General features: G+C 51.4%; 1 protein-coding gene across 4 annotated transcripts in view; it reads right to left on the bottom strand.

Annotated features, from left to right (window-relative positions):
• KIAA0232 overlaps positions 1-12,015 on the bottom strand; it is a 60,220-nt gene extending 48,205 nt beyond the window's left edge. For 2 of the 4 annotated variants that reach the window (XM_084904346.1, XM_084904348.1), the window contains exon 1: positions 11,806-12,014. The gene's annotated coding sequence lies outside the window, so the exon portion shown is untranslated. Of the gene's footprint in view, positions 1-11,805 lie in introns of all 4 variants that reach the window. The other 2 variants (XM_084904349.1, XM_084904347.1) reach the window with 2 other exon arrangements.
• Positions 12,016-12,551: the final 536 nt, after the last annotated feature.

The raw sequence follows: 12,551 nt of genomic DNA, 5'->3' as shown, positions 1-12,551 counted from the left end.
GGTGTCCAACTGGCCGCTCAACTTATGTCTTTTTTTTGTGTGCATCCTCACCCGAGGATATCTTTCCATCGATTTTTAGGGAGAGGGAAGAGAGAGGGAAAGACGGAGGAATATCAATGTGAAAGAAACACAAGGACTGGTTGCTTCCAGCACGGGCCTTGACCAGGGCCCGGGGCCGAGGAGCCGCCTGCAATTGAGGCAGGTTCCTTGACCAGAATAGAACCTGGGACCCTTAAGTCTGCAGACCAATGCTCTATCCACTGTGCCAAACTGGCTAGGGCACAACTTATCCTCTATAATAAAGGGCTAATATGCAAATTGACCAAACTTTGGAACGACAGGTTGCTATGGTGTGCACTGACCACCAGGGGGCAGGTGCTCAATGCAGGAGCTGCCTCCTGGTGGCCAGTGTGCTCCCACAGGGGGAGCACCGCTCAGCCAGAAGACAGGTTCATGGCTAGCGAGCACAGCAGTGGTGGTGGGAGCCCTTCCCGCCTCTGTGGCACCGCTAAGGATGTCCAACTGACAGCTTGGGAGCGGGCCTGAGTTGGCAGTCGGACATCCCCCGAAGGCTCCTGGACTGAGAGAGGGCACAGGCTGGGCTGAGGGACCAAATCCCCGTCCCCCCCTCCCCCCCACCCCACCCCCCCGTACAAATTTCATTCATCTGGCCTCTAGTGTCTTAAATAAAAATCAAACTCTGCATTCTCACTACCACCATCCTTGCCATGACCTTCCCAATGTCAGTCAAGGGCAACACGGTGATTCCATTGCTCAAGCCAAAAGCTTTGGCACCATACTGACGCCCCTCCTCTCACATCCCATATCTACCCATCAGCACCTCCTCTTAGTTCTACCTTCACAATGCACCCAGAACAGGTGCTCCCATGTTCTGCCCTCCCCCGGAAAGCCTGCTGTGCTCTGAGATGTCCTCACATCTCTCTCCCCAATTCCTTCAGCTCATGTCACCTTACCAGAGCCTTCCCTGTCCACCCGGTACAACAACACTGCCACTCCTGCTCTGTTCTTCCTCTTAGCACAAACCTTCACTTGACTTGCGGATGCACTGCTTACTCATGTCATCGGACTCTCCCCACCCCTCCCGGGACAGAACAAACCTGCGTGTTGGCTGTCCCCTCAGGTGGCCGACAGCCTCCGCCTGCTGCACATTCCGAGTCACCCCAGAAAGGACATCAGGCCACAAGCCTCTCCGGCTGCCCACAGCAACACTGATCAGAGGGGGGCTGGACCCAGCCTATCAGCTTGGCCATGACTTCCTCAGAACTGCCGGCCGAGGCTGCTCCACCCAGTCCCTGCTCCGCTCCCTTCCCAGTCACATCCGCTGTGCCCTGCCCTTCCTCCTGCCCTTCCCAGGCAAGTCCCCGGTGAGCCTTCTGCGCGTCTGACTGCTGTCTTGGCATCTGTGCCGAGGACGAAGCAGGCACTCAAGCACTGAGGGAATGAATGACCCTCTGAGAGTGGGGCAGTGGCAGCACGTGCACTTTAAGTGGCAAGAGCAGACACCGGGGCTCCTGCTGTCATGTTACTTGTAACCTTGGGGAAGCTTCCTGAGACCTGAGCCACAGCATCACCGTCTGTAGATGGAGACGATCCCACCTCTCAGGACTGTCAGGAGGATGGAATGACAGTTCCCCCAGGCCCCACCACATGGCCGATCACGCAGGATCCGTCCTGAGTGGGAGCTCATTCTCCTCTAACCCACTCCTGTAGCTGCCCCTGAGATCTCTGCCTGTCCCCTTCCCCATGGCTTCTGACCTATTGTAATAAATAAAAACCCAAGTGACCCTATAAACCCGCTAGTGATCCCTTGTTCAATTAAGCCTAACGAACGAAAAAACTCTCATTCCTATGATGGACTTGGAGTTTGTTAGATTTTAGAAAGTGAAATATCATCAGAGATGGGTATCATATACTCTGAAACTTAAGCTGTTTCCCTAAAGCTTCATGAAAGCACCTCGCTGGTGCAGCTCAGTGGATAGCGGGCCGAAGGCTCCCAGGTTCGATTTCAGTCAAGAGCACATACCTCGGTTGCAGGCTCCTCCCAGCCCGGGCCCTGGTCGGAGCTCAGGCAGGAGTCAACCAGTCAATGTGTTTCTCTCGCATCTATATTTCCATCTGTCGTTCCCTCTCTCTCTAAAAATCAATGAACAAATATCCTCACGTGAGAATAAAAAAAAAAGTACAATTGAAAAAAATCACGCAGTACAAAATTTAAAAATGCAGTGCAGTACCAACTTCTTAAAGCTAAGGTTTTTAAAGCCTGTTAAAAAAAAAAAATTTAAGTTTGTAGCATTCTAGATTATTATGGAGTTTTTCAAGAACATATGCACTGACTTTAAGTGGATTTCAATTCATCAGTTTTTACAAAAACCTCAAGCATGACATATGTGGGCCTCTCACATCCGCGTTCTGGAAAACCTCTGTATGGGTAACTGAGTGGTCAGCGTGAGCCACACGGAGCAGGAGTGGGAAGCATGAGGTGAGGGTTCTTACTTCTATAAGCTTCTTTCAAAAAGTCTTACAGGACTGGCTACATAAACTGTGGGTCCAGGGCAAAATTACTAAAATATCGACGCCGTGACAGCAGAGCATGAAACCAAGGGAGGGCCCATGTGACTGCCCAGGTTGTTCATGAGGCGGACTGTGAACCTTTGTAATTTTTAGTAATCTAATATTTAATGTGCAACACAAAAAGTTGTCATCCTTCAGAAGGAAGGCCCAGAGACATATGAAAACATGCTCAAAGTCACTAATTATCTGAGAGATGCAAATCAAAGCAACAATGCAGTACCATCTCACACCTGTCAGAATGGCTATCATCAACAAATCAACAAACGACAAGTGCTGGCGAGGATGCGGAGAAAAAGGAACCCTCGTGCACTGCTGGTGGGAATGCAGACTGGTGCAGCCACTGTGGAGAACGGTATGGAATTTCCTCAAAAAATTAAAAAGGGAGCTCCCATTTGACCCAGTGATCCCACTTTTAGGAATATATCCCAAGAAACTAGAAACACTAATCAGAAAGGATATATGCACCCCTATGTTCATAGCTAAGATTTGGAAACAGCCTAAGTGCCCATCAGCAGATGAGTGGATTAGAAAACCGTGGTACATCTACACAATGGAATACTGCGCTGCAGTAAAAAAAGTTCTTACCATTTGCCACAGCATGGATGGACCTGGAGAGCATTATGCCAAGTGAAATAAGCCAGTCAGAGAAAGATAAATATCACATGATCTCACTCATTTATGGAATATAATGAACACAAACTGATGAACCAAAATAGATCCAGAGACAAAGAAGCATCTATCAGATCGTCAGACCTCAGAGGGAAGGCAGGGGAGGGTGGGGGTTAGGGGAAGAGATCAACCAAAGGACTTGTGTGCCTGCATATAAGCCTAACCAATGGACACAGACACCAGGGGGGTGAGGGCATGAGTGGGAGGTGGGGGGGCAAAGGGAGATAAGACACAGGTAATACTTTAATCAATAAAGAAAAAAATTTTTTTTAATTAAAAAGGTATAATCCTTAATAATACAAAATTATATTACAGGACCACTTCAGAGAAAAATATCAAGCCTAATGTCTAAAATTATTAAAATATACCATAAAGAAAAATTCTCACATGATCAACAATTCAGAAGAGTTAGCCACGTGCTGGTCAGCTTCTGTCGGCTGCACAGGGTAAGGAGGTTACCATCACGCTCCCCAGGACACACGTCTAGAGCGCCCACTGCAGGGGGAGGCCCTCCGTCAGCAGGGGACAGACACACGGAATTCTGGGACCGTAGGACGCGTGACGGGATCTGTACAGGAAGCAGATCTGGGTGCCTGATAAGAAAAGCACCCAAGACACAGAGTCTAGTGTTTGTTTAAACACGGAACACGCTCTACCATGACCCCACTTTGTACAAGTACAGGCTTCATTTTTTTATGCCATCCAAGAAACTTAGTGGTTTTTCAAGATGAGCACAGGATGGGAAGAGGAGTGAAGATTTACTTTTCATCTTACAATTTACTTCTTTCGCCGAAACCGGTTTGGCTCAGTGGTAGAGCGCCGGTCTGCGGACTGAAAGGTCCCGGGTTCGATTCTGGTCAAGGACATGTACATTGGTTGCGGGCACATCCCAAGTAGGGGGTGTGCAAGAGGCAGCTGGTCGATGTTTCTCTCTCATCGACGTTTCTAGCTCTTTATCCCTCTCCTTTCCTCTCTATAAAAAATCAATAAAAATATATTTTTTTTAAAAAATTTACTTCTTAGTTTAAAAAAAAAAGAAAAAAAAAAAAAAGGCTCGCCCGGCGTTGTCCCATGCACTGAGAGCACCGGCTCCATCCCAGTCAGAGCCAGGCCTGGCTGCAGGCTCCATCCTCAGCCCCAGTCAGCGTGCAGTGGGAGGCAATGAGTGGACCTGCAGCCCAGGCCTGGCTCTGACTGGGACGGAGCCAGCACGCTCTCAGTGCACAGGACAACGCCCAGCAAGCCACACTGGCCGGGCGAGCCTTTTTTATTTTGAAAAATCTAAGAAAGTTTTTTTTCTCTCTTTCTCCCTTCCTCCTTCCTTTCCTCTCAATTTTTTTTTTATTAAGGTATTATGTGTGTACATATCTGACTATTGCCCCCCCCACTCCCATACAGCTCTCTCCCTCCTTCCCACTCTTTAAAAAATAAATGGAAAAAATATCCTCAGGTGAGGATTAACAAAAATAAATTAAAGATACATGATTCTATTATCTTCAGGCTTTTAAATAAATCAATAAATGGGCTTTATAACACTTATATTCAAAACAATGTTTTGGTAAATAATACAAAATATACTTAACAGTTTTAAGCTAAGCTTTACATTTTATAAAAACAAAAAACTCATTAGTTTGTAATAGCAAAAAATTATTTAAATTACTATCAGTGGCCAATTATTTGTGGTGATAAGCAAAGAAAGCTGCAGCAGGTAACAACCACCATCAGAAAACAGATAAAAGAATGTGTCAATTCAATTTTAACTTCCTCTCGATTAAAATCTTCAGGGAAGATGCTAACAAGGAACAAAATGTTAGACATCTAAGAAAAGGCAAGTAACTGAAGAAAAAAAGTAAAGAACTTGAATAAATCCCCAAATCAGGGAAACCATTTTGAATAATGATGTACTGGCTATTAAGATTCCAAAGATAATCAATAAAGAAATTTAAAAAAAATTCCTAAGGTCCTCTGGGAAATTAACTGAGCTCCAAGCAAACTCCTGGGTGAAGGGGGAAATAAACACCCCCCTCAATCCCTCCCCCCCCCCCCCCCCCCCCCCCCCCCCCGTGTTCTACCTCTCTTCATTACCATTTTACCCAAAAAACAACTCTGAAAATGCATTGAGGCGGATTTCTTTACGCTTACTTATCTGCATGTATCTTTTCCTCACAGGGATGGACTCATTCATTTCCATACGCACTGAGCGCCACTGCCCTGCGCCAGGCACCATAAACCACTGAGCGCCACTGCCCTGCGCCAGGCACCATAAACTAAAGACTCCCTCAGTGACCAGGCTCGCACTGGTCACTGGAGAATCACTCACACACACACACACACACACACACACACACACACACGCCTGCACCCATGGCACTCACCTTCCTTCATCACTCCAGCTAGAAGCACACACGCACGGGGCAACACGTTCTCAAGCATTTTTGTAACTATTTATTTTCTAACTGTTTTATTGTCTTTATTTCTAGTACAGTTACTAGTTCGTTCATTTAGTGGACTAGTCCTATCCCTAATTCTTTGGGGCAAGTTTTAAGAGCAGTTTATTAGGAATATGTAGATTTCCAATTTTTTTTAAAGTTCATAATCACAAATACAGTCACTGTACGTTAAATAGCAATCAACACATATTCTTGTATTGCTGCAAGTAGGAAATTCCATACTATTTTAGAACTAACAGTACCTTTTCAATTTTCTGGAAAGAGCTTGTTAGTAACTAGTGCATATTAACTGAAAAATAACTAAATACTGAATTGCAAGTTTCCAAATTATAGCTGGTTTTCCTCCCCTCCTTTCTCCCTAGTGGGTCAGGGGTAAGGCTGCTGACCAAAGAGGACAGAGAAGCTTCCTTCAGGGCAGAAGCTTGAAGATGATGTCTAAACCAGAATTTCCATTTCAGCCGTCATTCCCAATACTACAGAGGGAGACAATATTGTTTAATGAATTATTTCAAGATATAAGATTGAAATGGAAACACTGTTTTACTGAAAAGAACACCCAGTGTTAAATCGCAATTCCATTTCCCCATGAGCCACATGCAGAAGAAACGCCGGGCCCACAGCCAGCTTCGCTGTCCTCACAACAATCTGGGCCACCATCATGAACCGACTTGTGCAAAACCCTCTCCAGCCAACGCTCGCTTTTCTGCTTGTTCCCAAACGAACGAGAGAAGAGGTGCAGTGGGAGACCACACAGGCCCAGGAATAACCCTGTGAGCACTGTCACCGTAAACCAGCGCAAGCTGTAAGCCCAATCAACTTACCCACCACCACTGTGCCCACACCTGCTCCGGCGAGCTAAAAGCTGCCTCTCACTGAGCACTTACTGCGCTGGGCCCTGTTCGAGGGCCATGTGGACGGACTCAAGGAGCTCTCAGATCCAGCCGCTCCGACCCCTCCCCTCTGCTGGAATCAGAGACTGGAGGCTAAAGGAGTTAATTCAAACACTCCGGGAATAAGTACCATGTCAAAAGCTACCCTGCACATTAGTGGGAGTCAGCAATGGATAAGATCTCCCTCTCTTCCCTCCAGGAGTTTACAATCCAGGCAAGACCTCCATGTAAAGACTTAACTACAAAGTCAAGGGGGGAAATTAGCTAAGTGGAGGTACCAGTCAAACACCGTGTGGGAGAAGAATGAGGAGTTAATTCTGAAAAGCAGGGGAAGCTTCTCATAGAAGCAGAAGTGTTTAAGCCAAACCTTCAGTATTAAGAATTCTGATGGAAGAAAGAGCCAGAAAGGACATTCCAGAATAAAGGAATTGGACAACCAACCATGAGAGCAGCCAGAGGTCTAGTGTTGAAACACGGTGACGAGAGAGACCCAGTAAGAGATCAAGCTCAAGGTTGGAATGAGGCCAGCTGGCGTAAGGTCTCATAATGATTTCCTAACCCTGACCGTGACTTCTCAACAGGGAGGGCCAGGTGGCGGTGCCTCCAAGGGAGGGCTCTGTAGGAGTCAGCCCACCTACCAGAACCAGCCATACCCTCCCGGTGTGACGGGGCGGGGATGCTGAGAGCCTGGTGCACGCTGGGGGAGGCGTGCTATGGTTTCGTTCACATGTTAAATCATCTGTAACGATGCGGGAGGACCAGAGACAGAGAAAGCCAGGCCGGTCAGCAGCAGGCTACTTAACTGAGGAGTGATGAGGGCCCGCAGGGGCGGGGCGGAGGGGCCTGAGGAAAAGGTGGGTGAAAAGACACGTGGAGGCAGAAGGGATAAAAATCTGGTCAAGAAACGGAAGACGCCGAGTTCCCCGCTGGGTAACGAGGACGCATGTGCTGGAAGTTAGGCCCTCACTAACTTACAGCGGAACGGGGACACGCAGGACACAAAGTGTGGCTACTTTAAGGGACACAACAAAAATAGCACAGACGAGACTGCTCTCATTCCACAGAACAAAGGGAGTAAAGCCCGAGAGGGATGTGCCGCCTTGCCCACAGTGACCGGTGAGCGCTGCGCCAGCACAGCCGCGGCTTCCAATGCAGGCCGCCTGCTCTCAACAACCCTCCCAGCAGACACTGCTATCTAATGGCTTGATAAATCGTGTTTAAAAACCATTTTAATAAAAGGTGATCTGCTGGGAGTGCGATTGGATTTCAAAGCTAAGGGTGTTCTGAGCGTGTGTCCTGGCCCCCTGCCCCCTCCGCCCGGAGCAGGTGCGGCGGCCCCGCGGCGGCAGGCAGGCTCCTGGTCCTGGCAGCTGGACAGAGGGGAGGCGGCTGTTTGTACTTCGTATAAAGATGCCACTTGGAATCACATGAGAGGCCAAAAATAACTGAAAAGAAATATTCTAAGTATTAACTACCTTCAACACAGTATTACTGCGTTTTGAATGTTGTGGTTGGTACTCTGATGTTTGCTATTAACATATCTCATAACAATAACACACTACATAAGGCGATTACAGACTCTAGCAAACATTTGAACTTTCATGTCTGAACTCCTGAGCAAGGTGCTGGGGCTAATGTAACACAGCCAGGGCTTAACATACTCAATGCAACACGATACAGGCAATAATGCAAGTAAAAATGGAGGGTTATGACTGTAGAAAAGAATAACTCATTTTACAGGATTTCCAAAGGACGCAAAATCAATCAGATGTGGGCTTTTAAAAACTGGAGGGGAGCACTGGCCAGTTTGACTCCTCAGCCCGAGGACTGAAGGGTCTCGGGTCCGATTCCTGGTCAAGAGCAGTACCTGGGCTGCAGGTTTCATTCTGCAGGTTTCATGCAGGTCAGGATACGTGTGGGAGGCAAGCAATCAATGCGTCTCTCTCACATCGTGTGTCTCTCTCCTCTCCCCTCACCCCTCTTACTCCCTCCCTTCTAAAATTCAATGGAAAAAATATCCTCGGGTGAGGATTAACCAAAAATTTTAAAAACTGGGGGTGATGGGAGTGAGACAAGCATTCCAATCAGAACTGAGGCAAAAGCAAAGAAGGAAGCAGCAGCTGGCATGTTCCCAGACCAAGAGTGGTCCTGCTGGCGGCACGGTGTGGAAAGGGAGGAAAAGCACAGGCGAAGTTCAGAGACGTCCGGGGCCAGGCCACGAGGGGCCGTGAATGGGAGGCTGGGGGCCCGGATTCCACGCCCCAACCAGCAGGCAGTCTTAGGAGCTTTCTGAGCCAGAGACTGGCAAGATCTGATCTGTGTTTCAGAAAGATGACTCTGGCGGCCAGAGAGGAGGCGGCGGTGAGGAGCCTGAAGACTGAGCTGTAAGCCAAGAAAGGAATCAGAAGCTTTGAGACATTGGCACTAACCTAGCACTTTTAACGGGGCTGAATGTTGCTGAAATTATTTCACATCTCCCTTACTTGATCATCCCAACCTTCCTGAGGCCGGTATCGTCATTATTCCCATTTTACTGGTGAGAAAACTGGCTCAGAGGCCACTAATTGTTGCAAGTGAAATGCTGCTAAAACAGAGGAAATCCAGGCTCGGTACTTTTCCACACTGGGCAAAAATTTTTTAATCCTTTTGCTTTTGAAAAACAATATTGCTACTGTAAAAGCAGAGTGATCTATAAGATCACTAGAGAAGTATTAAAAATCCATGTAATTTTCCAAAATGTTTGCAACTTCTGTAACAAATAAGCTAGTTAGCCTTAAAATAGTTATAGATGTGCTTTCTGTTAACCCCATGTTAAAGACCTGTCCTTTAAAAAATGAACAAAAAAACCCCCTGGTACCTCTAATCCCACGTGCTATGGAGTTAAATATTTAAGAGTAGTATTCTGCCCTCCATTCCATGTTCAAGTAGCCAAACTGGCATTTCATTGACAAAACCGGCTTATGTAGAAACCAGTGCACCTGTGCCCCAACTGAAGCCCTAAACTACTTTTTGAATTATTAAAAGTTCATTATTTAGCAGGGCACAGCAATTGAATGTAGAATACAGGGTGGGACAAAAGGTTTACAGTTGTTCACATGGAAAGTAGTACCATAACTAAGTAACAGTAAGGAATAAACTCGGTGTTTCACGAAGGCACACCTTCACAGCTCCTTTTGCCCACCGTGGGTAAGAAGTAACTGCAAGGAGCTTACCTAATTCAGAAACAGTTTGTCACAGAAGAATGGCATAAAGATCCGGAGACCCATTCAAGAATGGATGGTTCCAGCCCTAGCTGGTTTGGCTCAGTGGATGGAGCATCCGCCTGTGGACTGAAGGGTCCCAGGTTCCATTCCTGGTCAGGGCACATGCCTGGGCTTTGGGCTCAGTGCCCAGTAGGGGGCATGCAGGAGGCAACTGATCAATAATTCTCATCACTGATGTTTCTATCTCTCTCCCTCTCCCTTCCTCTCTAAAATCAGTAAAAATAAAAATATATTTTTAGCCCTGACCGGTTTGGCTCAGTGGATAGAGTGTTGGCCTACGGACTGAATGGTCCTGGGTTCGATTTTGGTCAAGGGCATGTACCTTAGTTGCAGGGACATCCCCAGTGGGGGGTGTGCAGGAGGCAGCTGATCGATATTTCTAATTCTCTATCCCTCTCCCTTTTTCTCTGTAAAAAAATCAATAAAACATATTAAATATATATGTATAAATACATAAATACATATATACATATATACATATTTTTTTTATTTTTTTTAAGTGGGTGGATCCAAAACAACTGATGAGAGAACATCTGACCTTCAGAATGCAGAGTGGTAGGTTTTTCCCCCTCCCCTTTAAATTCCAAAGTCTATGAAATGGTCAAGGTGTACTGGCCTTTCATTACAGAGGAGAAATCCGGATTACTCACAACACCTATTATCAAAACTGCTTGCCCCCAACCCACCTCACCAAACTTCTACCACCGTTTTGTGTGTGTGTGGGGGGGGGGGGGGGAAGGGGAGGGGTTAACATGGAAAGACCCAAAGATGTCAAAGCCCCTGATAAGGAACTTGGAGAAGTATGCAGCCTGCATATCCAAGGGTCCAGCCCAGGTAATTACTGGCAGGAACTGCATTCTGTTAAATCATTCCAAGGGCCCGCATGCCCCCGCCCCGCCTCTCCGCTGTACTTTCTACCCGCTGACGCCTCTACAACTTCCCCGCGGAGGGCAGGACTGAGAGGTGTCGAAACAGAAATCAAAACTGGGCCCGTCGGTTTGGGCGGCTGCGACCAGGAACGCGCAGGCCCCCCCGTCGGTGCAGCCCGGGCCGCGCGCGCTCAGCCCCGGGCCGGCGCGCCGCAGGTCCCCGCCGCAGCCGCCTCTCCCGGGCGGAGAGGAGCGGGGGCCGCGAGAGGCCGCAGAGGCCGCGGGAGCTCGGGAACCAGGGCTCGGGACCTGTCGCTCCGGTCCCTCGGCCGCGGCCAGTGACTCTGCGGGCCTGTCATCCCCGAAGGGAAGGCGGCCGTAACCTTCGCCAAACCTTGTGCCGCGCCCGCCCCGCGCGCGCCCAGCCCCGGCCCCGGCCCCCACCAGGCCCCGCCCCCCGCGCGCCGCGCCACAGGCCCGCGCGCCCGTCTATCAACCCGGCCCCGCCCCGCCCGGCCCCGGCCCCCGCCAGGCCCTGCCCCCCGCGAGCCGCGCCACAGGCCCGCGCGCCCGTCCGTCAGGCCGGCCCCGCCCCGCGCGGCCCCTCCCCCGCCAGCGGCTTCCCTCCCCGGGCCCCCGAAGGACAATGCTGGCGGGGAGGGGGCCGCGCCGGAGCGCCCACCCGCGGGCCGGCCGGCCACGCCAGGACCCCGCCGCCGCCGCCGCCGCCGCCCGGGGCTCCGCAGCCCGGGCCCGCGTCCGGCCCGCGCTCACCTCCCCCCGAGAGCCGCTCCCAGCGCCGCGACACCGGCCCATTGTGCGCACTCATCGTCCGCCCCTCGCTCTCCCGGAGCGCGGTCCTAGCCGGGCCGGACCGGTCCCCGAGCCCGCAGCCCACCGCACGCCGGACCGGGCCGGGGCGGGGCGCTCGCGGAGCCCGCGGCTCACGGGGCGGCCCGGCCTCCCTCAGGCCGGCCCCGGAGTCCCTCAGCGGCGGCTGCCCGCCGGGTCCCCGCCCCGCCGGCCGGCAGTCCGAGGGGCAGCGCCCGCCCGCCCGGCCTCCTCCCGGTACCTGCCGAGCGGCTGCGGCTGGCGGCGGCGCCTCCTCTCCTCCGCGGGCTCCGAGCGGCCCCGAGCGCCGGCGGCCCTGGCCTGCGCCTTACGTAAAGCGGCGGCGGCCCCGGCGCCACTCGCGGAGGGCGGGAGGCTGCGCGCGGCGCCGCTCCGCTCCGTTACCCGGCAACCGGCCTCAGCGCGCCGCCGCCCGGGCGCGCTCCGTATCCTTCCGCCCGGCGCCGGGATTACATCAGCGCGGCCCGCCCCGCCCCGCCCCGCCCTCTGGCCCCGCCCCCCGGCCCGGCGCTGCGGGCGGAGCGCGCGGGTGCTGGCCGGAGCCCTGCGGCCGCGGGCGGGGGCCGGACGCCGCCGGGAGGTTGCGGGGCAGGAAGCCCACCCGGCGTGCGGGGCGCCCCCTCCGGAGGGGCGTGCGGGGCTGCTCTTTGCAAACACCCCTCCACGCCGCCGCCGCCGGCCCCTGCGGGGGGGCGGGAAGTGGGGCTGGGCTGGCACCGCCTCACCCGCGGCTCGGCACCGCCCCCGCCTTCCCGGGCGCGCGCTCCACCTGTCTGTCTGCGCCCCCTCCTCGCTGCGTCCTGGGATGGCTAGAGTGGGCGGTTTAAAATAAAGACTTTTCACTTTAAAAAGGAAAAGAAAAAAAAAGACAAGCGAAAGGGCTGTAACGTGGCTCTTTTTATTAAGTAGGCAAAAATAAATCTGGAAGATAACGGAAGTGGGACCCAAAAATGTGCACTCACCTTC

The sequence above is a fragment of the Pipistrellus hanaki genome (assembly GCF_964339955.1).
Source record: "Pipistrellus hanaki genome assembly, chromosome: 1".
Classification (NCBI taxonomy): domain Eukaryota; kingdom Metazoa; phylum Chordata; class Mammalia; order Chiroptera; family Vespertilionidae; genus Pipistrellus; species Pipistrellus hanaki.
This window is presented reverse-complemented; position numbering and strand designations above follow the sequence as displayed.